Genomic DNA, 25,760 nt, shown 5'->3' with positions numbered 1-25,760 from the left:
AAGCTGACGATCATTAATCAAACCTGCAAAATACAAAAGAGCTATAGCAATTTTTATTTTTATTAAAAGTATGACTTGTACGTAATGAAATACACAGATTTTTAAGTGTAATAAGTTTGAGGAATTTTGACAGCATTCTCTCAACGTATAAACTATTTCCATCACCTGAGAAAGTTTCCTTATGAGTTTTTCTAGCCAACTAACACCCCACCCTGAAGCAACCATTGTTTAGTTTTTGTTTGTTTGTTTGTTTTTTTAAGGAGGGCGCAGCTCACAGTGGCCCATGTGCGCGCGATCGATCCGGCAACCTTGGTGTTATTAGCACGAGGCTCTAACCAACTGAGCTAACCGGCCACCCCTCCCCCACTGTTTAGTTTTTTATTATGTCAGCTTTGTTTGTCTAATTCTAAAGCTTCATATAAATGGAACCATACAGTAAAGTATGTATGACTTATCCTAACAGTCTTGGGGAGAGTCACTACGTTGTGTGTATCACTAACATATATAACTAAATATTGATACATGTGTTTTAATCACTGAATGGTATGCCATTGTAGGAAAATACAGTTTGTTTATCCGTTCACAGTTTGTTGATGGACATTTGGGTTGTTATCAGTCTGGGAGTAAATCTATGATCATTCATATTCAAGTCCTTTTCTGGATGTATGTTTTCCTTTCTTTTGAATAAATATGATACCAAGAAACGGAAATGTTGGGCCTGTCTGGCAAGTGCATGTTTAACTTTATGAGAAACTGCCCAATAGTTTCCAAAGTGTTTGCTCCATGATCTGCTTCTGCCAGCAGCACCTCAGAGCAGGGGACACACCCTCCAGCGCCTGAACATGTCCCTGTCTAATTCTAGCTGTTGTAGTGTTTGGCACTGGGGTCTCCTTGTGGTTTTAATTTGCATTTCCGTGATGACGAGTGAGCATATATTCATATATGGGCCATTCATGTATCTTTGTTTTTGGTTGGATGTCTGTTCAAGTCTTTGCCATTTAAAAAAGTTGGGTTGTTTCTCTTTTTATTATTGAGCTATTGGAGTTTTCTGTATATTCTAGCTGTAAGTCCCTTACCAGACTATTTCCTCCATCCTGAATCTTGTCTTTTTATTTCCTCAAGAAGGAATGGCATCTTCTGAAGAGCAGAATTTTAAGATTTTAATTGCATTACTTAAACATTTTTTCTTTCTTTCGTGGTTAGTGCTTTTTGTATTCTAAGACATCTGTGCCTACTGCAAAATTACAACACAGTCTTCTCTGTTTTAAAGGTTTTATATTTTTGGCTTTTCTGCTGGGTACAGTGTTTAAAAAATTAACCTAAGAGTTACTAGCTGAGAAATTTCAGAAAAGTGCTTGCCTCAATGCTAAAACAAATGCGCTGCCCATAGATTGGACTGAATTGATTTAAAGCGAGAATACTGCAGCCTCAATACTGAGCCTCACTTTCTAGCACTGGAACTTGAAGGGGACGTGAATGAAAGAAACTGTATGGGGAAAATTTTTGAGAAATGTGTAGTCTCTTTGTGTATCTCAGGGTGTCTTTGACAAGCCTGTTAAGTAAATGGGGAGCTGAATCAGCCTCTTATACAGTGTTTAGTGGATGGTTCTTCATGGAGGAATTTGGCTGCAACTGTGAACTCCTAAGAGGGGCTGGGAGGAAGGGGCCCAGGAAAGATGACGTCTGTCCTCAGGGGGGGAAGACTGAGGAGGGACCCCGCAGAGATAGCGTTCAGACAGGCTTCTAAGTCAGAGTCCTACAACCAGTTGGTGTCTGTATGGAGACTTCTTGAAAGCCATAAAATTGTTCCCCCTTTGAAAAAAGAAAAAGAAAAAAACATTATTGGGCAAAGGAACGCTGAAGAAGGGCTTTTATTTTAACTGGGAAGAATTTTTTTTTTAAATTAAAGTTTATTGGGGTGACAATGGTTAGTAAAGTTACATAGGTTTCAGGTGTACAATTCTGTAATACATCATCTGTATATCACACTCTTGTACAGTCATCAAGAAAAGTGCCAGGCTCTTCATGTTGACATTAAGTGTCTTTCTGAAGTGCCCTGTGCATGCTAATTCTTGCAGATCGAAAGTTGTCCCAGAAGATGAGCAAACAAATGGTTGGAAGTTAAGACAAGGAAGATACTTTTCAGAAACACACGTGGGTGTGAGCCCGCGCACAAACACACCATATTAGTGATGCCTTGTGGGACACTTCTGTGTTCCCGCACACTGAGCTAAGGACTTCCATAAAAGAACAAATCCTCATAAACCATTCTGAAAGACTTACGTCATTTTCCCAGTCTGTGGACAACGCGATTGAACCCAGGTACCCCCTAATTTCACACAGGTGGTGCAGAGGTGGGATTTGAACCTGTGCCTTCCATGCTGTGATGGGCTGGGGTGCGTCAGCGTGGCTGGGCTGAGCCGTCCCTGCATCGCCCTCTGGTGTGTTCCAGTTTGTGTGGCCACAAGGAGGCGCTGTTTCATAGCACACGTGCACCTTCTTCCAGGTAGTCAGTGGAGCGTTCTTTGGTGCTGCTCTGAAGGGATTTTGCAGGTGTAGTCAGTCTTCCATCAATTAGCTTGAGTAACCAAAAGGGACAGTACCCTGCGTGGGCCGGCCCGATCAGTGGAAGCCCTTCACTAGAGAAGCTGGGCTCTCTCTGAGGCTAGGGTTCCAGCCTGCTCTGAGCCCTCCTTTTCACCTGCCTGCCTGAGACTGAAAGCGTCAGCTCACCCTCCTGGGGTCCATCCTATTCGTGATCGTCCCTTCCCGACCGTCCCCTGGGTTTCAGGCTTCTTAGCCAGTGCGCACAGCTGCGTGAGTCAGTTCTCTGTTACATACGTGTATCTGCTGCTGACTTTGCTCCTCTGGTTGAACCCTGACTCATCCGCCCGCTACTGTGTTTCCACGACGGTAGTTCTTTACATCTTGCTCCCCATGCTGTTTTCATTTCCTATGTCACCATTTATTTTTACATATTTATGATACTTATTAATGGTCTAATTTATTTTCCGTGTATAAAGTATGCTCAAGAATGCACGACAGTGCTTTCTCCCGCTTCTGGTAACTGTTCAGTCTTTTCCGCAGGGCTTGGGAGCTATTTCTTGAAAATACTGTATGTTTGAATGGGGCCAAACATGAGGAAGGACATCAGAGGATGTGAGTTCTGTTGGGCTCGGCTGTGAGTTGAAAGCGGACAGTGTGTTTCGTCCCTGAGCCTCCCTGGCATTTTACGCCGGCTGTAACATCACTTAGGACCGTGTCCTTTTCTCCAATGTTAATAAACAACCAGGAACAAGTTGTGCCTCATGAGCATCGAGCGACACAGTTAGTGTGTCCTGACTCAGCAGAAGCGCCTTGACGTCTTTCCCGACAGGCCAGCACTTGGCTGTAGCACAAGTTAGTGGACGGTGCAGATAATTCAAAGTCAAGGGTAGGACTGGGGCCTGGGCTTCAGTGAGCAGCGAGATAATTGGTGATAACTCTGACAGCCTCTTGAAGGAGTGCAAATCCTTTGGCAGTGTCTGGACCTTGTTTCCCTTCCACACTTAGTTCCATAAACAAATCCCATAATTGCAGTTTGGCTGGATAGGCCGCAGCACCTAGTGGTTTCTGGAATGTGGTATAAAAATAATTTACACTGCAGAGCGTGTTGGGGGAGGCGGCTGGCCAAGAGTCCTGAGTGTCCCTGTCCATTTCTGCTGAGGACAACAGGCTGCAAGGCTGATTCATCTCCATTCCGGAGCTAGTCACCGAGGAGCTCAAGGCCACCACAGTGTCACGTTCATGCCATTGCTTGCTCCCCAGGGAAAGGGGACTGGCTTGTGCAGGAAGTAGTGGCCTTGCGTCTCTTTCCTGTAATGTGACCACTGTGTGTGCAGGCATTAGGCCTGCCGTGTCGCTGGCGTGGGGAACCAGTGAGAACAGGGTGCTCTGGTTACTGCAGTGGGCAGTGAAGACCTTTGTCTCTGACCCAGGGTCTTGCAGCTTCTGCCAGCGCCCCTGATGGAGTGGTGGGTTAGCTTGTCGCCTCTAAGTAGGGTAAACTCTCAGATCCTTCACATTTTATTAAGTGATTTGCCGTTGTGCAGAACCATGCTGCTGCTGCTTTTCTTCAGCAGTTCCTACCTACAGGATTAAAGGTCACTGTGACAGACATGTGACCTTGTGCTCCAGATGTGGCACCTACGGCCCTGCGCTGGAGACTTTCACGGCAGCTAAGTTAGATACTTCATCGGGCTATGTGCCGTGGGAAGTTAAGCAGATTGACCAGCTCAGTTCACTTTCCTCACATGAACAAGAGGCCCAGAGTTAGCAGTCACACACCGGTGTGGGGGCTCTGTGGTGGCACCAGGGTCCCACACTGCTGGCTTTGGGCTGCCTCTGTCAGCACGTGGCTTTGGTTGATCTCACACCCCTTGCTTCTCACGCTCCTGACACCTTGTGACCCTACTCACTCGTTGATAAAGACTTTGCTTCTTAATTCACTTAGAAAACTGGGGAACTCTGAAAATAATCTCCACAGACTCCCTCTTCCATCTCTGTCCTGTCTTCTAAGTCTTTGCCCAAAAATCCCCTCGGGGAGGCTCATCCGTACCACACTGCTTTTAATTGCTACCCTCCCCCCACCACTTCCAGTCTTCACCCCCTGCTCTTTTCCCCACATCTGACACATCATCTGGTTTACTTATTATGTTTGTTTTTTATTGCCTCCCACCCCTAGAATGTCAGCTCCCCGAGGCACTGAGAATGATGCCTGGTACAGGGCAGGCTCTTGTAATGCTGCTGAATTAATGATAGTTTTCCTCTCACAGTCATGAAATAGCTGCACGTCTTCCATCTCACATCCACAGTCCAGGCCGGCAAACAAAGATGAGGAAGACAAAAAAAAAAAAAGGTGAAGAATAAGAGGATAGGAGGAAGGCAGGAGAAGGAGGAGGAGGAGAAGCAAGAAGAGTTTATTCAGGAGAAAAACAATCGGGAACACCTAGCAAACCTCTGCCTACGTCTCATTGGCTAGCACTGAGTCTGGGAAGGAAGCATTTTAACTAAGTGTCTTGATACGTTGAACAAAACTGGGATTTTTCCAGTAAGAAAGAAGAAGAGAATAAATACTGAGTAGATAACTAGTAGCATCTTCAGTAAAGATAGCATCTATGTAGCCTTGGAAGCCACCCTTTACACAGACATTGTGATGTCCTTATTATGGGTAAGGAATAAAGGCTGCATTGCCCGAGGTCACAGTGCAGAGCAGAGACTGACCTCTGGTCTCTTTAGCTCTGTCCTGTGATCGCTCACACTCATGTACACTTGCTGATGGCCCTACATGCCTCTCCGTTCATTCAGTCAGCTGAGAACTATTTTTTTGAGTGCTACTGTCTGAGTAGAACTTGGGCTCCTGTAACAAAAGGCCGTAGACTGTGGCTTAAGCAGCAGGAATTTATTTCTCGCTGTTTGAGAAGCTAGAAGTTGAGATGAAGGTGCCAGTATGCTTGGTTCTGGTGGGGGACCTCTTCCTGGTGGGCAGATGGTGCCAGGGTGAGGTGGGTGGGGGTGGGGGTGGGTGGCTGGAGGGGGTGGGAAAGAAGCTTTCTGGTCTCTTATAAGGGCACAATCCCATCAGGGGGGTCCCCACCTCATGACTTCAGCAAAGGTCCCATCTCCTAACACCACCACACTGGGGGTTAGGGCTGCCTAACATAAGGATTTTTTTTGGGGGGACAACCATTCAGCCCATAACTACTCTTAGTAAAATATTATGCTACGTGCTGTGGATGGATGTATTGATGCTTTCTGCCATTGAGAATGTTATACTCCAATAGGTGTGGTAAGATATAATCACATGAAAAGATGACTAGTGAATTAATTGCCCCCTAAATCCATGTTATCAGAGTCCTGAGAAAGAGACCATCCAGACTGGTCTGAGGCAGCTTCAGAAAAGAGATGGGATTTGTCTGGGTCTTGGAGAAGAATAAGGAGGGGCATTTAGGTAGCAAGAAATTGTCTGTGTCTTGGTAGAAATGATGATATGTCCTTTCTTAGGACAAATGCTGAGAAATAATACTGGGGAGATTAATTATAATTTTAATGGATCCTGACACAAATGGAGACAGATGATTTTAATAAGCATTCTGTTGATACACTTAGCAGTTGGGAATATGGATGAATGTGAATTTATAGCCATCTCATCTCATTAATAAATAGAAAATCATTTGATTGGTAAACTCAGGGGTGTGGAACCCCTGAGGGCAGGGGCCATGCTTTCTGTAAATCTCCTTCGGGGCACGTGGCACATTAGCCCAATCTGCTGGGTGGCATGAATCAAGCTTCAGAACCCACCACACACACAATGACTTTTTTATTAGTGGCTGATTTCTTAATTTGTTTTTGCTATTTTTAAATTATTGCTTCGTTATATGGGCCAACCCAGCGGGAACTGTGGCCCTAGTTGATTGGCTCAGGTGGCTGCGTGAGCCAGAAGGCACGGTCCACGGGCTGGTGTGACAGCGCCCAGCCAGCCACCCTGCTGTGGTGTCTCAGACCCTCCCCAGAGGTGTCCTAATCCAGCAGGCACCCAGCCAGGGCAGTCCTGTGCAGCTGCCCTCAGTTCCCGCTGCTCATGCCCAAAGCAAGTGTTCTTCAGGCTGATGGAGAAATTCCTGTAGTGCACACACATCGGCAGGTACGGATGTCTGGCCTTGGACACACTTGGGTGGCTATGTTTGAAGGTGTGTCTGAAGGAGGACCGGGTGCTGTGTTCCTCGACGTCTTGTCCCACTGCCATGTTCTCTTCCTTGGTGACCTTCAGGCTGTTCTAAGAGTTCCCTAGTTATCCCTGGACCAGGAGCTCCTGCAGCAGGAGGTGCAGGAGAGCAGAGCAGTGCCAGCATGGGCATATCCTGCACGAAGAGCACAGTGAGCTGGGTGGGCACTTCCACTGTTGCTGGCAAGGAGACTCGTGCTGGTGCAAGCCTTGGGGGCACAGCCTCCCGAGCGCTGCTGTCATTCTCAGCTCCGTCATTGGTCGGATCGTGCTCTGGGCTATTGCCCAGGCAAGACCTCTGCTTGCTCCCCGTGACATGTTACTTGGTGGAACGACTCTATTTCACAGGTCTAGAGTAGAACAGATGCTCATTTCTGAAAATATCACCTGTTGCAGCACTTCTCTTTGCAGACCTTAGGGAATACGGGACAGACAAGGTGACGCTCACGCTCGTAGTAATCACAAGACAGGGTTATTAAAAAGTTAAATTAACCAAAAGTAATAGGAGTGCCGTTGGAAGATGGCAGCTGGGAGCTGACTGTTTCTCACCACTGATGCCAGTTTGAATGTGTTCATATTACTCTGAGTGTCGGAGGAAATGGGGGTCTTGCTCCGCCGGTTCTTCGCAGCCCCTCTGCCTGCTGTCCTCTGACTCTGGCCATGGACCTGCCTTACCCTGGGCACACTTTCCAGATCCGGTTACAGTCCTTCTGCTGCACACACACTCGAGTTTCTCTTCCTGTTCTCCACTTGGTGGACTTGCTGGCTTCTCTGATGGCCTCATTCACACAGAAAAGCACCTTGAAGTCACATGTGGGGGAAAACATCAGGGCTCCCTCCTGCCAGGGCCACCACCTCTTTTCTTTTCTTTGCTAGAACGCAGCAGGTGGCCAGTGCTTAGCCAGCCCTGCTTTCTCTTCTAACTTGGCCTGAGAACACTCCACTTCCCAGGGAAGTGACACGGGAACTTCCAGTCTGAGGCACTTAGGAGCTTGTCTGAATTTTCTAGCTCCTTTTTCCCTGTGAACAGGTGGCCACACATGTTGAGAGAATCGTGGCCTGGATCCCTGAGTCACCACATGGAGAGATGTCCTAGAGTTTTTCAATGTTGTATGGGTGAGAAATAAACATATGTCGAGTCACTGAGATGTGGGGGTTATTTATTGCTGATGTAGAGGCTAGCTTATTCTACCTCATTTAGAAGCCATTCAAAAGTGTTTTCCCAAGTGATACGCCCAATGAATTCTACTATGTTTCTCTGGGAATATAGTCAGTGAGGCTGAAATGAAGTTTACTTCTTAGTAACATTCTATTATTGATGCTAGAAAGTTATTCTAGGAAAAGGAGACAATCCAGAAATAGACTTGTTTGTAAATGAAAGACTAGATCTGGAGAAACAGAAGTTCAGCCTGGAAAAGTTCCTATATGAGAAAAGGAAAAGAATTCAAACTCACAGATCTGAGGACAGTGACTTAGTTGGGGAAAGTGAATGAACAGAATCCATAGATTTAAGAGCACAGCCCATGCCCTAAGGGAGGCAGAGAGGGCTAGTGCAGAACTGCACAGCAAACCCATGAAGACCTGAATGGCTCCATTTATCAGGAGATGTTACGGAGCCCTTCGTTCTTCCTAAATGCTCATTAGATGCTCAGTAAGCTGGACTGACGGGTGTAAGACAGAAAGAGACACAAAGGCAGAATGGAGGCGTGCAACCAACGCGATCTTCAACAGGGAGAACCCTTCAGCTGCAGCTCCAGGACTGTGGCACTTGCTTTGTAAAAGCCAGTTCTCTCATTAACCTGCTGGAATAACAGTGTGCACAGTGACAGCTAGAGAGGCCTTCTCAAGACACCTGCCCAGCCCTTTTATTTTGCCGTTAATAAGAGACTTGAGCCAACTTCTCTGTCATTGTTAGGAGGTGACAAACATGGGGATGGCTTGCCCCCTGCCCCCCAAGTTTGGGACACCTTTCTAGTCTAGACACTTCTGATTTCTGAGCATTGCTTCTGCACTCTTGCGAGTCAGCCTTTTTGTGCATTAGTCAAAATGATCACTTCAGTGTCAGATTGGGTGGAATAAGACACCTAGTGTTTCTGGTCCGGGGGAGCATTTTGCCTTAGCTAAGATCGCCTGCATATTTCCCCACTGGTTTCAGAGTTTCATTTAAAGTTTAGACTTTGTTTATGCTTTGTTAGTCCTACACACTGACTCTTGGGTTCAAATAATGGTTATTTTCATTCTGGGAACTTCACTTGTTGATTGTGAATTAAGAAAGAGCAGGGGCGGACATGACTGTACCAGTTAAATATCGTGCAAAACAATTACCATAGTGCTCGACTCCAGGGCCACAGAGTAGGCTGATGGTAATTACTTTGGCTCCAAGTGAGAACTGGAGAACTCTGAATGATTTACTAATAAATCTGCAATAACATAATTTATACATGCTGACAATTGAAGTCACAAGAGAACGTCAAGGAGTAAATATTTTATGTAACGAATTGACCACGCAGGGTTCATTCATGAATGTTAATTAGAGTCCTGAGGTTACCTTCCTGTGTGTTGTGCAGCCAGTTTATGCTAAGTAACCATGTAGATAAAGAATCATGGTGCAGGGTTGGTGTTTTCATTTACTGTCTCTTCCGACAAAACGCCTGAGCTCAGTCCTAACAGTAAAACAAGCAGCTCTGCTCTCCCATCCGTTCCTAAGAGGAAACCAATTGGTGGCCCCCTCGGGTGGTGACAAGCTACGCAGGGGTCCAGGCTCCTGCTGTGGTTTCAGTTTAGACGAACATCGGCCGGCAGCATCAGTGGAGACATTGGGTAGCAGATTCCCCATGAATATGAAGTTGCATGAGACCAAGTGTGGTTGGCAGAATAATGTCCCCTCAGAGATGTCCTCGTCGTAATTCCTGAACCTGTCACTATGGTGCTTTACACAGTAGAAAGGATTCTGCTGAGTGACGAGGTTAGGAACTTTGAAATGACATTATCCTGGATGATCCCAGCAAAAGAGGAAGTCAGAGGGTGCGATATGAGGAGTCAGCCGCTGCTGCTGGCTTTGGAGAAGGAGGGGGCCACGAGTCAGGGACTGCAGGTGGTTTTGGAAGCTGGGAGAGGCAGGGATTCTCCCTGATTTGATTTCTGTCCAGTAAGACCTGTGTTGGACTACAGGATAATATATTTATGTTATTTTAGACACTGTCGACTTCATGGCAATTCTTACAGCAACAATGGGAAATGAATATACCAGGAAGTGAATCCAAACTGCTCACTGCAGTATCCCTAGTACCTGACACATGAGTATTTGCTGAATGAATGAATGAGTGAATGAATGAAACCTCGTTATGCAGAGTCCGTCAGGTAGAATCCAGTTGACATGACTTCTGCACATGTACTGTCTAGTTGTCTGCAAAATCCCCAAAGGCCTATTTAAGAAGTCTTACCTCTCGTACTGTAGTCTTGGGATGGGGGCGGGGAGCCGCTGCCACTTGTCAGTGTCTGTTGGGCCAGGTGCTTTGTCCCGTCTAAAGCGGTGGCCCTTCTGTCCCGTTTTTAGTTTTGTCATGGGACTTATCACCATCTGAAATGTTCATTTCATTTCTTGGCTTGTTTATTTTCTCCCTCCGTCTCGTGGAACGCAAACTCTGAGAGCAGGTTGGGATTTTGGACACGGTAATGGATTATACTTCTCCCCAGCAGATGGATCAACACGTCCGTGTTGAACAGATTCAGTGTCATTAGGGAACGGGACGCCCTCCCCTTTCATTTGTCCCATCTGCAGGCCTGTCCCTCAGTGCAGGGCTCAGCTTGCCCCAGGAGCACACAGAAAGTGCTGAGCCTACGGGCAGGGCAGCTCCTCTTTCCCAGTTCACCCATCAGATAAGCTACCTGTTCCCTCTTGGGGGAAAGCAAGGGAGGGATGGGAAGACAGGCCCAGAGTGTGTTGCTGCAGAAGACCCCCAAAGGGCAGAGTTTCCAAATGAGCCCCACCTTGATCCCCTCTGAATGTCCAGTGCATAAAACAGCTCCCGTCACAGGAGAGGCATGCAATCCATGCGATGAGTAATGAATGGATATATTATCTCATTTAATCTTCAGAGCAACCATGCAGAGGGTGTTTTATGCCTAACCCCTTGGGGAACCTGAGATAGACTTACGAGGTTGGATGCTTACTGGGTGGCAGAGCTGGGACTGAAACCTAGGAAAGCACATCATGGCCTCCCATGTGCATTTGATGGGCTTCTGCTTTGTAAAGAGGCTGCTGTCAGACTTACACGAGGTCCTCCTGTCGGCCAGTGTTTACGTGGCGTCTCCGTTGAGTTTTGGGCACTGTGAGTGCAGAGTGTCCAGGGGAGGTAACTGCCCTTTCAGGCTGTGAGATGGATCCAAACGCCTGCCCGGGGCTGGCACCCTCGCTGGAGGACACAGAAACGTAAAGTGTGCTCCAGGACCAGCTCACAGCTGCTCAGGTTGGTCAGGAAGCTGAAAGGATAATGGGGTGTTTTTATATTTTCCTCAACTACATGAACTTCCTCTGAGGCACTCGGGCCCCTTGTCGCTATTGACAGTAGTACCCCCACATTCCTGGGAGACGAGTGTTTGAAAGGACTAGGAGGAGGAAAGTACCAACTCTCCCCAGACTTTTGAGGGTAGAAGGTGGGGCTAAGCATCCCCGGATCGGGAACAGTGCCATTCGATTATCTTCCTTCTCAGGAGCATTTGCTTTTGCGCTGGAACTTCACTGTAGAGGATGCGTGGAGAACACTCGTGGGTCTGCCACTCATGGGAACATTGTGTCCTAAGGGATTTTATTAGCCAAGAGGAATTAGCAGTTGTACTAAAGTTATAGCCTGGGTGGGTTTTCAGGCGTGTTTGTGCACGCGTGCTATGCCCCGTGTCAGCTCCCAGCACTGTCAGCTGTCCCCTCTGTCCGTGGTGGAGCCTCCGCAGGCCCTCGGCAGCAAAGTGAGCGGCTGCTCTGTGACAGTGGTTCCTAGTCACCACGTAGTAATCCTCTGTTACAGCGAGTTTCCGCGTGTTCCGGCACAGCATGGGCTTGGTCCCCAGCCCTCCTCATCCCCGTCTCAGCTGTGAGCACGCGGGCCCTCCTCCACTTCCTCTGTTTCAAGCTGTCGTTCCAGCTCCTTCCCATTCCCACCGTGAAGTTTAACAGCCTCAGTAAACTTTTATCTTGCCTTTTATGTGGTTGCTACCAAACCTCCGGGACTGTCATTTGATGATGTCCTTTCACGCTGTGTCCAGTTGCTCTCAGCTCTGTGGTGTGGAGACCTGGCGTCTGATCTTCTCTGAAAGGTGGGGTTCTGCTCTGCAGCACCTCCTGTCCCATCGTGAGGGGGTGTCGGCTTACAGAAGGAGTTTCAGGGCCAACTACACAGATGTCCCTGCTGTCACCATCTCATGGGGTTCCTGTTCTCCATACCCTTGAAGGCACATGGCTGATTTAGGAGCCTGTTTCAGCTCATGGAGATGTGTCTCCCTGAACTCAATCTAATGCCTGGACAATTCCCTTGGCACTGGGCACTCTACTTCCTGTTCATGTCCTTTGGCAGGTCACGTGTGAAAGCTTTGACTCTCCACTAGCACTTCCCACTCTGATGAGAGGGCCTGCGACTCCCACTTACACACATTGCAGCACCCAGCACGGTGATGAGCTCCAGGGCACCGGAACGCGTGTCAGGTGCATTCTGCTGCTTACTCTGGTTCCCTCCCAGTGCCTCACTGTGTGATCAGATGGAGGTGGCATAGCAACCAGACTGAGTTCCCACTGACCGTGTTCTGAAAGGGGCAGCTACCTGGCTGTCCAGTCTCATCGCAAGTCATGCTTCTAGTTCCCCAACTCCAGAGCTGGTTACCGAACTCCAGAGCTAGTTACTCCACTCCAGAGCTACTTAGGTCTACTCTTTGATTCAGGACTTTGTGTAAAACACTCAAGCATTTGTCAATAAGCATTCATCCATACTTCGCAATGACCTTCAGAGTTCCTCAATGGCTCACTCAGAAAAAGAGCCGACCGTAGTAACACAGAAGGACAGGTTCCTCCATTGTGGTCCTGGCGGGAAATGCACCCTTCAAAATCAGTGACATAGGCAGGGATGCTTCGGGCTCTAGTTTATATTTTATGATATGTATTTTTGTTTATTGTTCCCGGTGTCTCTAGGTGGCCCATGTGGGTCTGTAGCAATTTCTTATGTCAGAGTTTATATTAAAATGCTATCTTTCACAAATAACATTATTGATAGGTAGCATATAACAGACATGCTCATTACAAATGGGCCTGTGAAATGCCTACTGGATACATGTCTTTGCTTTGGGATTTTTGGAGTGTCCTGTACTCTTAATATGCACTGTTGGAGGTTCTGGGAGCAGAGCTCGCAGGTGTTAGAGGAGCTGATTTACACCACATGCCAAGGTGGATGGAGCAGTCAGCCTTTTATCACTTACTGCAATGGTGTAAACAAGAGGCTAAACCAGAAAGTGCCAGGCCCCTGTTCCATTTGCACCCATAGGATAGCACACTGGCCAGGGGTCAGCTGGCCCAGACGGGTCATCTATTGCTGAGGGAACCCACACACGAGGCTCCTGCATTCACATGGACCTGGGGCTGCCTGGACGGGGAGGCTGAGGGCGGGGAATGTGGAGGTGCTGAGGACCAAGTCAGCCTGGAGAAAGCCTCTTCTGGGCTCCCTCCGCCCTCGCCCTGGAAGGAGGGTGCCTGTGGAAGGCCTCTGTTGAAGACCCAGTAAAGAGGCTCCGGATGGGGCTGCCTGGGCCAAGGATGCCAACAGGTGTAGAGTGGATGGCCTGGGGGGCTGAGTCCTGGGGGAAGCTCTCCAGAGACCGCAGGGCACTGGCCGTGCACCAAATCTGCATGAGGTCTGCCAGGTAAAGCCTTTGTGACTGCCTATGGCCAGGCCTGAACGGGCACCAAGTCTTTAGCGAGGAGCTGGGCTCTCCAAGAGGACGATGCACGTCCGATGGGGGTGGGGCACCCCTCGAGCATCCCCAGCCACGTGGGTCTTTACTGCACATTCCTTGTGATTGGCATTCTGATTGTAGAATTTCCAGTCTGCGTACCTGCAATTGTTCAAAGTTTATCTTTAAATTAGGGAGCATCATTCCCCTAAATACACGGATTTCATCAGTAGCATTTCTTTTGGTCTTGCGCTTCTCTAATACCGCCTTCAAAGCGCTCTTCAGGCAGGAAGTCCCCGGGGCCCAGAGCTCACCCCCTGAGAGTGGTGGGCAAAGACCGGACCTGACTCTGGGCCAGGATAAGTTCTGTACTACACAGGAAGCAACTATGATCATTTCCCATTTTACAGGCAAGGAAACTAAAACTCACAGCGTCTAAGTACCACCTTGTAGCTGGGGAAGCTGTGCCCGCAAGCCATGGCAGATTCTGGAGGCTGAATCCTAACTAGGGTTTCTTACAAAGGTATGGACTGGAAAGAATCATCTCTACTTGACCAAGTGTTTAATTTAGACATAACCACGCATGGTATCAGATAAATCATAGATGAGCCTGCATCACAGTCCTGGTATGAACAAGCGGCCCCCTTGTCTCTGGAGTAGCGAGGGAAGTGGCCAAGGTCACTCACGGTCACTTCCATGGACTTGCTGGTCTGTGACTCCATGCTGCTCTGTCTTCATTAACTTCCTGTCGTACGCGCTAGCCATTTCTGTTTTCTAATTGCTAACTCTGCAGTGCCAGGGCGAGATTTTCTTCCAATGAAATGTAGTGGAAAAAGCTTGCTACCATATATTTTTCTGCAAAATGCCTCCGACTGCTTCCCATTGTTTCTTTCCTGCATTACTGTCGTTACAAGTTTATAAAACATAGTGTTGGCTCTTCCACACCATGTGCTAATTATGAGAGACTGTCCCTCCTCCCCAGAGTGGCTGCCAGCACCTCCCTCTATCTGTCGACACCCGTGCTGCAGCGGCTGTAGCGACACGTCACTTGCCCATTGCTTCGGTTTTGCAGTAACTGCGTATGTAAGTTTTCGTGGCTATAGTTTCTCAGCCAAAATTGGGGACACGTGGTCCAGTCCGGACGTCTGTACATATGGGTACACAGGACATAATATTTCTGTCCCCGAAAACCCGAGGCATATGGTCTCCATATGCACAGAATCTATGGCCTCTCATGTGTCCAGTTATCGATGCATTTCTAGTCACATGCATATGCAACAATAGTAATGGGATTTTTATAGCCTCGTTGTTGGGCCCTTTCCACTGGGAAAAGATATAAGCCATTTCTGTTTCTGTCAGAATTACTTCTCAGTTTAGTGGCTAGCCTTACATTATAAGTTTTGTATTTTGGTTTCGATGTTCTTTAGTGAATATATTTTCTTACTTCTATTTAGGGATCTATGGTGTGTCTAGGACAAAAAGAAAAGTAAAAAAAAAACAAGAAAAAGAAGGCTGTATGTCTTCATTTATTCTCAACATGTCAGTAGAGGAGGTTTCTTGACAGGGAATCAGGGTGGGGAATGATCTCAGGGTAGGTGTGTGGCGAGGAGGCTTTAGAAAATATATTAAAGTTTATGAAGTTATTTCTCTTTTGGGGTCAACGAACACGAGGATTTTGAAAGGCAGAATAAGTGATGAATGAAGGGAGCACAGGAAATGGCAGAAAAATGGAAACCGTAATATGCAGAAGGCGTTCTTTTTTCCTTCCAGCCGTCTGCCCTTCAGCCTGCTCTCAGGTGGCTAATGGAGAAAACAATGGCTTTCATCCACAGTAGGGCAGACAGCAGTGATAGGCAGTGGAGCAAATGTTGATGGTACCTGGGAGTGTTAACTGAATGTGTTGGAGCAAAGAAATGATAAGCCCAGTGAGCATGTATCGGTGAAAATCCTGCAGGCAGTAACTGATGGCATTCTAGTAGTTAGAGACAACCTGCAAAGTAAGCAAGGGAATGATGTATTTAGTTGGAATAACAGAAAAAAGAAGCTCCTAAAAGAAAAATGGTCCCTTTCTAGCAGTTAAACTAAATTGGACACATGCAGCTCGTTAAGGTGATAAGTGAGCCGCACGATTGGCAGGCCTTTCACATTACACTGACCTTCAGCTAGACATGAAATCCAAGTTTGGAGCATGAAAGCGAGTGATGAATGTGGCAGAAAACCCCTTAATATTTTTCTCTTCCTTAGGTAGTGTAAACTAAGTGTAAGCTCCATTCAGAATTCTTTGGTTTTTGGTAACTATTACCTAACGTCGCTGTCCCGTTTCCTCGACTTTTCTCACTGGGCCACATTGGTAATTTTTTCCTTCATTTCCCACTGGGCCACATTGGTAATTTTTTCCTGTCATTTCCATTCTGTGCAGGAAGCAGTCACAACCGGCTTAAAACTTCTGAGTCCTTTTCCATTCCTGGTAGATAAGGAGAAAGTCCTTAACCGAGCTGGCCTGGCCTTTCCGCCTTCTCCCACTTCTCCCACCAGGGTCCTGGTTACCCTACTGGCCTCAAGTGTCATCCACAAAGCTTCCTGGCTCTTAGGACCTGTGCTAGTTCTGACTCCTGGAGGGAAAGCTCTTTCCTTTCTCACCTGGTTAACTCTTCTCGACTGTTACGATTGCTCATGTGTCACCTCGTCAGGAAAACCTTCTCTGACCCTTTGCCGAGAGTCATCACTCTGCTGTGGTCTGAGTCTTCCCTTTTGGCGCTCATGCCAACCATGTATTAGGTCGACACCTTTAGTGCTCCTCACCCAAGCCTACAAGGTAGAAGACCAACTTCTTTGCTTCTCCAAACTTAGCACATCACCTGATACAGAGTATGGTATAGAGTATGCATCATTACCTCTACGGGGTATGGTGTAGAATGTGTGTCATCACCAGTATGGAGAATGGTGTAGAATATGTGTTAATACCGGCCACAGAGAAGGGTGTAGAGTGTGTGTCATCACCTGGCACAGGGTATGGTGTAGAGTACGTGTCATCACCAGTACAGAGTATGGTGTAGAGTGTGTGTCATCACTGGGCACAAAGTATGGTGTAGAGTATGTGTCACCACCTGGCACAGGGTATGGTGTAGAGTGTGTGTCATCACAGGGCACAGAGTATGGTGTAGAGTATGTGTCACCACCTGGCACAGGGTCTGGTGTAGAGTACGTGTCATCACCTGGCACAGGGTCTGGTGTAGAGTACGTGTCATCACCTGGCACAGGGTATGGTGTAGAGTACGTGTCATCACCTGGCACAGGGTCTGGTGTAGAGTATCTGTCACCACCTGGCACAGGGTCTGGTGTAGAGTACGTGTCATCACCTGGCACAGAGTATGGTGTAGAGTACGTGTCATCACCTGGCACAGGGTCTGGTGTAGAGTACGTGTCATCACCTGGCACAGGGTCTGGTGTAGAGTACGTGTCATCACCTGGCACAGGGTCTGGTGTAGAGTATGTGTCACCACCTGGCACAGGGTCTGGTGTAGAGTACGTGTCACCACCTGGCACAGGGTCTGGTGTAGAGTACGTGTCATCACCTGGCACAGGGTCTGGTGTAGAGTACGTGTCATCACCTGGCACAGGGTCTGGTGTAGAGTATGTGTCATCACCTGGCACAGGGTCTGGTGTAGAGTACGTGTCATCACCTGGCACAGGGTATGGTGTAGAGTACGTGTCATCACCTGGCACAGAGTATGGTGTAGAGTATGTGTCACCACCTGGCACAGGGTCTCGTGTAGAGTACGTGTCATCACCTGGCACAGGGTATGGTGTAGAGTATCTGTCACCACCTGGCACAGGGTCTGGTGTAGAGTACGTGTCATCACCTGGCACAGAGTATGGTGTAGAGTACGTGTCATCACCTGGCACAGGGTCTGGTGTAGAGTGTGTGTCATCACCTGGCACAGAGTATGGTGTAGAGTACGTGTCATCACCTGGCACAGGGTCTGGTGTAGAGTGTGTGTCATCACCTGGCACAGAGTATGGTGTAGAGTATCTGTCACCACCTGGCACAGGGTCTGGTGTAGAGTACGTGTCATCACCTGGCACAGAGTATGGTGTAGAGTACGTGTCATCACCTGGCACAGAGTATGGTGTAGAGTGTGTGTCATCACCTGGCACAGGGTATGGTGTAGAGTACGTGTCATCACCTGGCACAGGCTATGGTGTAGAGTATGTGTCATCACCTGGCACAGGGTCTGGTGTAGAGTATCTGTCACCACCTGGCACAGGGTCTGGTGTAGAGTACGTGTCATCACCTGGCACAGAGTATGGTGTAGAGTACGTGTCATCACCTGGCACAGAGTATGGTGTAGAGTACGTGTCATCACCTGGCACAGAGTATGGTGTAGAGTATATGTCATCACCTGGCACAGAGTATGGTGTAGAGTATCTGTCATCACCTGGCACAGAGTATGGTGTAGAGTATGTGTCATCACCTGGCACAGGGTCTGGTGTAGAGTACGTGTCATCACCTGGCACAGAGTATGGTGTAGAGTATGTGTCATCACCTGGCACAGGGTCTCGTGTAGAGTACGTGTCACCACCTGGCACAGGGTCTGGTGTAGAGTACGTGTCATCACCTGGCACAGGGTCTTGTGTAGAGTACGTGTCATCACCTGGCACAGGCTATGGTGTAGAGTACGTGTCATCACCTGGCACAGGGTCTCGTGTAGAGTACGTGTCACCACCTGGCACAGGGTATGGTGTAGAGTACGTGTCATCACCTGGCACAGGGTCTTGTGTAGAGTACGTGTCATCACCTGGCACAGGCTATGGTGTAGAGTACGTGTCATCACCTGGCACAGGGTCTTATGTAGAGTACGTGTCATCACCTGGCACAGGGTCTGGTGTAGAGTACGTGTCATCACCTGGCACAGGGTCTGGTGTAGAGTACGTGTCATCACTAGGCACGGAGTATGGTGTAGAGTACGTGTCATCACCTGGCACAGGCTATGGTGTAGAGTACATGTCATCACCTGGCACAGGGTCTGGTGTAGAGTGTGTGTCATCAGCTGTATAGAGTATAGGTAGACTATGTGCTCACACATAACTGTGGTCCTGAAGAATGTGAATGGGAAATGCTTTGAAGTAGACATGAAGTTTTGCGTTTTTGAGAAGGTGGCTAAGTGTCAGGAACTCATCTTAGGGGACAGACTGCCAGGTCAAGGGCTGGAGGAAGCCTCAGGTGACTCACATGTCATGGTGGCACCATCTCAGGTGCACACCCTGAGGTGTGAGGCCCTACAAAGCACTTTACAACAGCCGGGTCACCTCAGCACCACACCCATGTTCCCACGTGTGGTTAAGTGCCCAGGTGTTGGATCAGTCCTGCCCTAACCCCGTGGACCCTCATGTTTCTCACCGGTAAATTGGGGGTGATAAATATGCACCTTAGAAGGCAGTGGTGAGTGTAGACCAGATGTGACCATTCTGTGAAATGTCTAGTATGGTGGCTGGCTCAAATGGTACCAATATGTGTCAACACAGTGCGGCAGCCGAGTGTGTGGGCAGTGGCCTCGGGCTGCTGGCTGCCGGTGCCAGTTCTGACATTTACTAGCTGTGTGACCCTGAGTGCAGTGAGTACCGTCTCTGAGCTCTCTTCCCACCCTGGGCAGCCAGCAGTCGTCTCTCCCCCAGGGTGGTGCTGTGAGGCTGTGCGCTGGCACACTGTGTAGGTGCAGCCTACACAGCCTGGAAGTCACAGCCTGGAGCCACCGGGCCGTCCCCCAGTTTGATGACTTTTTGAGTCTTTTTGCTGGTCACAGATAATTTCTGTGTATTTTATTTCCATAGCACCTGTCGGTTTCTTACTGGGGTGCTGAGACAAGTGAGCTATTTTTGTTGGAAAGCAGTAGAGAGGGAGGAGAGGCCTACTCTGACGGTGAAACCAGTCCGATGACGCAGGTTCACATCCGGCTGCCGTTGCGGGCCGCCTGTTGCCCTTCCTGACGTCCGGGGGACATTCGCCCAGACTCCTCGCTTGTCCAGTCCTGGGCACATTTCAAATACAAAGCCACCTCCTTCCTCGTGCATCTAAGAACAGCGCTGCACAGCATCGCAGCGGAGTGGCCAGGTCCAGGTCGCTGAGCTGAGCTCCCTGTGGCCACTTTCACAGGAGGTGGGGTGGGGTGGGGGTGGGGCTGCTTCGGTGGGAGGTGAGCTCGTCAGGCCAAAGCACCCCCTCTTCTTCCAGGATGCCCGGCCAGCATGGCATGGTATCTCCTTACCCGAGAGCCCTTGTTAGTTTTGATTTTGATGAAAGAATATGGCTTTTGGAACCTGGCTTGAGATGCAGCATTATTTTAGGAGTAAAGAAAAAATTGGGGGTGCAGCCTACACAGCCTGGAAGTCACTTAAATGGAAGCTGACACACAGAATGGAATGGAGTGTCTTCTGTAAGGCTTTGAAGTAAAGAGATACTTGCCTTTGATTGTGTAATTGTTTGTCTGCGGCAGAAGGCATAACTATGAGTTGTTCTACGACTTGGGGAGATAAATCCAATTTGATCTCTTTTTATGCAGCATGTTCATTTTCACAGGAAGATTCAATTATTCCCTCACCCGCAAAGCTATAAATGAGTTTGCTGGGCCGATTCCTGACACCAGCGCTCTCATCACCATTCAGATTAGTCTTCGCTTCTCTAAACTGGTCTTGTGCCTGGTGCTCTTGGAGGCCGGCCAGCCTTTTGAAGAGGAGGAAATAATCCTCTCACAACTTCCTCCATGTTGTGCTATTTTGTTCTCTCCCAAATGTCACCCTGTCCTCCCATGCACGTTTCCCCCGGGGGACGGCTTCAGATGTCTGCGTGGGTCGTGTGTCTGTGGGCGGCCAGGCAGCGGAAGGGCGGCCGGCTGAGCTGAGGGGCCCGATGCTGAGCTCAGGAGCCGTCTCCATCCCAGGGGCGGGAGGCCCAAGTCCCCGTGTCCCCACAGCCACGTCCTCTTGCTCTGTGAGGAGCAGACGCAGAGAGAATCAGTGGGAATGGGTTCCCAGGCCAGGAGGACGACACGAGGCGCCTGGCAGACAGCGGGCCTTGCGCCAGCGGTGAGGGACCCTTGCTGTGAGTGGCTCTGGGGCCCACGCCTCAGGTAATGGACTTAGCCTAACGCATGCTGGGTCTCCGCCAAAGCACCTGGACGTGTTGGGCGGACACACCGACAGCCTCATTGCCTCTTGTACTTAACACACGACCCCGCGGGAGAAGTGGACGGAGGGAGACTGGACATGACCCTTCATCCTTCTCACCTGCCCCCTCACGCACACTCCTCACCTCAGATTTCCCCGTCTGGCTTGAGCACGTCTAGGCAAATTCCCGCCCTCAGACCCTTAGCAGGCTCTCCAGCAGGCTTGCCTATGAGCTGCCAGAGCACGTGGTCTGTGAGGTCGTCTCACACCCAGTGTGTGCGTGTGGGGGTGTCTTCCTGCTTCTTCCCCTCTCTCACATTCTCTCTTCTTCTTCAGCGGAAGAAGCCTTGCCAGTGGGAGTCCCTGCTTGACACGCTGGTTCTCAGCGCCCGCAGCACTTTGTCACCACCCGGGGAGCTTCAGGGTCTCTCAGAGTCACGTCCTGCCCCATCGGTTGAGCCCACGTCTCTGTGGATGGGACGGATGATGCCCAGTTTAAGTCGTGTCCCCGTGGCTCCAACGTGCAGCCAGGACTCAGGACAGGTGAACCGACATCTGCCTAAACTCTTGGCTTCTCTCCTCCAAAGGATTCAAAGAAGGGCTGGGGACATTCACAGATACAGACAACCAGACAGATAAGTCGCCAAACCCTGTGATGACGGTGACAACTGGTCTGTGAGCCTTGCCTGTTTTAGCCCAGATGAAGGAGCACAGGGCTCCCCCCCCCCCCCCCCCCCGAGGAGGCAGAAAAGCCCCAGGAGACGGGACATTCGAAGTGCAAGGCTCTGTGGGGAGAGGCGTCTAGGCAGGGGGAGCAGCAGGTGAGAAGACACAGCGTACGATCAGCCTGTGGCAGGAGGGTGACAGGGCTGCTGTGACGTGGGTGGTGGCACAGTGATTGTTGGGAGTAGGGTTGGGCCAGCCTGTGCCGGGCTGCACAGGCCAAGCTCAGGCTGTGTCCTCAGACCAGGGGCAGGTGGAGGTTTTACAGCTGGGTGGAGACATGATTGGTTTGTCTCATAAATTTGTGTGATGTGCAGCTTATGCTGGAGTAAGAAAGACGGGGTGTCAGTTAGAAAGACGGGGTGCTGCTGGGGGCCTGGAGTGGGTGGGGGCGGAGGGAGGTCGGGGCAGGTTGTTCTGGAAGGGAAGCGACATGTCATGAATGACTGAGTTTCGGGGTGCAGGAACATGGGCCCCACATTTTCGGGACTGGACATCTGAATAGAGGGCAGTGCCATTAACAGAGGTTGAAAACAGACAGGACACCTCTTTTCTCATTTTTCTTTCTGTTTTTTTTTTTTTTTTTCTTTTAAGAAAATAAGGAAACAAGCTTAGATTTGGGTTTGTTGACTTCAGGTGCCAGCCAGACATGAAAGAGGAGGTGGCAGGCCCTTAGCTGCAGTGTGGGTCTGTGCTGCATGTCTGCGAGCTGGGCACCTGGGCAGAACTGGAGCCTGGAATGAGGGTGGCGATCCCAGCCAGGGAGAGGTCAGCCAGCAGAGAGGGGTATCGCGTGCAGGGTCCTAGACACGCCACCCTGGGAGGAGGTCAGAGCTCTGGCGGGAATCCTCAGAGAGGGTGGAGGAGGCAGGGCCGTGGAGTTTCCTGCCCCAACTGCACTGAACTCACCGCCCACGTTCTGTCCTCTGCAGGTCGGCTCAGTGTCCTGTGTCCAACCTCAGCTCTCTGTCCCCCTCCCAGGGCGCACTCTGCCGCCTCTTCACATCCAATCGCTTATCAAGGCGTCTCCCTCTGTCTCTCAAGTGCATCCTTCAGCCCCCTCTCCGCATCACCCTGCCCTCTCCTTGACTCAGGATGAGCCCCTGTGGCTGGGTGCACCCCATCCGCCCTTGCCCACAGGGCACATAAGGAATGCTTTTAAAATGCAGATCTGATTATGTCTCTCCCCTGCCTGTGGGCTAGTGGGGGCCTGTTGTGACCCTGGATTCAGAGTCCTGACTGCGGGGGACAAGGTCTGAAGTGACCAGCCCTTTTTGACCCCGTCACTCTCCCTCTCAGGCATCACGCACCCCACTCAGAAGGGCCACCCTGGCCTCTTCACGTCCCTGGACGCACTAAGCCCTCCCTGGGCCATGGAGTTTGCACGTGGATTCCTCCGGGTGTCAGACTCCTCCCTCCGTAATCTGGTGAAGTCTTCACAGCCAAAACACCATTTCTTCAGGGAGATTTTTGTCTTTATTCCAAGGCAAGGGAGCTTCCACATGATGAACTTGTAGAGCATTCGATTTTCTTTATAGCACTTGCCACGATTATATTTCTGTAAGCCGTATGTGCATAATTACTTGTTTAATAGCTGTTTCCAGTAGACTAGATAAGTTTATTGAGAGAGAATCACATTCGTTTCCCCCCCTAAGCTTGACACAATGCCTGAATGTGCTGAAAACTATGTGCATTAAAACAATTAAATTAAAAACAATGCACATTGAATGTGCATTAAAAAATGAAAACATTCAAGTAGCGAAAAATAACTATAGATCAATCAGGTAGGATAATGTTTCACACATAGTCAATAAACAGGTCCACGGGGCCTCGATATTAAAAGTGGTCTCACTGAAGTGGTGGAAGCAGAAGCAGGTTCTACGGAGTTGAGGGATTATAGAAGCTTCCAAAAAAAAAAAAGCACATAGCACCCTTTGCTTCTTCCTCCCTCAATTTTTCATCCTCCCCTTGTTCTCGTTCCACTTCTGGTAATCTCTCATTTCTTAATAAGAGCAGGAACCACAGCTGTTCATTCACCACTCGCTCTCACAGTCTCTCCCTGATCACAGCCCTTTTCAGAGCATCGCACTGTCTTCTAATTGTCCTCCCGGACTCTAACCTCACATCATCAAACTGACAGCTTAGGTTCATGAAAATGCTTCTTTCATGGGATCAATTTGTTGCTCAAAAGTCTTCTGCCGTAGCCTAAGCCTGGTGTTCATGGCAACTGGGCATCTGGCTCCCGGCTCCCTCTCCAGACGTGGCTCCTGGTGCTGCCAAGTGTGAATCCTCTGCCGTGCTGCTTTCTCGATCTGGGATCTGAGTTCTGCCCGCTCAGCAAAGCCTCTGTGCCATGCACTGTCCAGTGTTGTCCTCCACTGCCTGTCTGTAAAGGTCCAGACCGAGTCTGACCATCTCTAAGAAGTCTGGCTTTCGCCTGCCATGATTTCTGTGTGCACACAGGTCTCACTGCCCACTCCACGTGAGCTCACACATCCTCACTGTGCCGCGTCACTGTCCATGTGCAAATGTGCTTCCACATCCTGAGGGAGGGGCCGGGTCTTCTCTTACTGGGAGAGGAATTATAGTGTCTCCCGTGTGCCCCTCTGGGAAGGAACTGCACAAATGGTAAATAGGTTCCCAGCATTCACACCTGCTGTGGCTTAAAAAGATGCATGACAAACAGACGTTAAATACCTGAGATATAGTGGAGGTTGTATCTGTGCCGATGAACAAGCTGGTTTGAAGGTAGAAATAAAAACAGTCAACTTGTGATAGAGTTGTAACAGAGACAGACACAGCGACTGCCTGAATGCTGTGTCCTCCCTACATCTATATAGTGAAGTCCTACTCTCCACTGTGATTGTATAGGAGGCGGGGCCTTTGGGAGGTGATAGGTAATGAGGGTGGAGCCCCTGTGCCTGGGGCTAGTGGCCCCACAGAGTTCCCGGCCACGTGAGGACCCAACAGAACGTCAGCCCTCTATGAACCAGGAAGCTCTCAGCACACGTGGGACCTGCTGGCGCCTGGATCCCGGACTTGCAGCCTCCAGAACTGTGAGAAATCACTTCTGTCGTTTATAAGCCACCTGACCTATAGTACTTTGTTATAGCTGCCCGAACGGACTGAGGCATCTGAAGTAGATTGTAATGATCTGAACCCTTCAAGACTCTTTAGAACATAAATGGGACGTAGCAGTTCTCGGGCAGGGTTTCTCAGCCTTGGCCCTGTTGACAGTTTGGCCGTGTGATGCTTTGTTGTGGGGCTCTGAATACAGCCCTTTGGGGACACGGGGAGCATGACAAAGTGCCGGCTCAGCATCGGCCTGGGGCAGTGGCCTCCCTGTGTACATGACTTTTGTTCCTGGGAGTGTCACGGAGCTGGGCTGACTGCGCCAGCCACTGTTAGCAAAGCATGAGCAGCTGCGTCCTGGAGCCCAGGCTTCCCCTCCCTCGGGGGTCTGTGTGTCGTGTCTCGGCAAGTGAGAGGGGAGGCCGCTCTCCACCTGCTCCACCTGCTGCGAGGCCCTGCTTGTCACTTGTCCTGGAATGTTGAAGGCACATTAGAGGAACATGTCAAACCAACAGTGAACTTTGAAGTTGGAGTTTAGCCACGTTTACTGCCCATGGTCCCAGGGCCATCTGACTACCCTGCCATCGCCCAATTCGTTTATTCAGGGAGAAATGTGTGTGAGAGCAAGAATGGGGACGCTCAGAGTGTAAGTACGCGTGCATCTGTCTTGGGCATGTGCCCAGATGCCCTGTGATGGCTGAGTCTGAAAATCAGTAACAACAACGAAAGACAGGGCAGCACTAACGAGCTCAACCACAGTCACCTGGAGGACGCGGCCTAACTCGCTGGCTTCTGGGGCGGGGAGCACGCGTCCTCCAAGTGCAGAGGAAGCCCGCACTCGGACAGTCAGGTCCGAGGATAAAGGAACCGCGCGTGTGGGTCCCCCAGGAGCACCCTCACTGGGGAGCCCCAGTGTCACCTGAGGAACAAGAAGGGGCAGGCCTGGGCCACCACTACCATGGTAAGTCATTCGCTTGCTGAGAGTACACTGAACCTCTGAGTCTCTTTCCTCTTCTTAAAGTAATAGCACATGTGGAAACTGCTTCCTAAGCCAGAGTTCTCCTCAATCAGGGCTCAATTACCCCGCATTCAGATCCCTGGTCAG

Source organism: Rhinolophus sinicus, chromosome 4, assembly GCF_057876585.1.
Source record: "Rhinolophus sinicus isolate RSI-liver-muscle chromosome 4, RSI-T2T, whole genome shotgun sequence".
Lineage (NCBI taxonomy): Eukaryota > Metazoa > Chordata > Mammalia > Chiroptera > Rhinolophidae > Rhinolophus > Rhinolophus sinicus.
Note: the sequence above shows the minus strand (reverse complement) of the source record.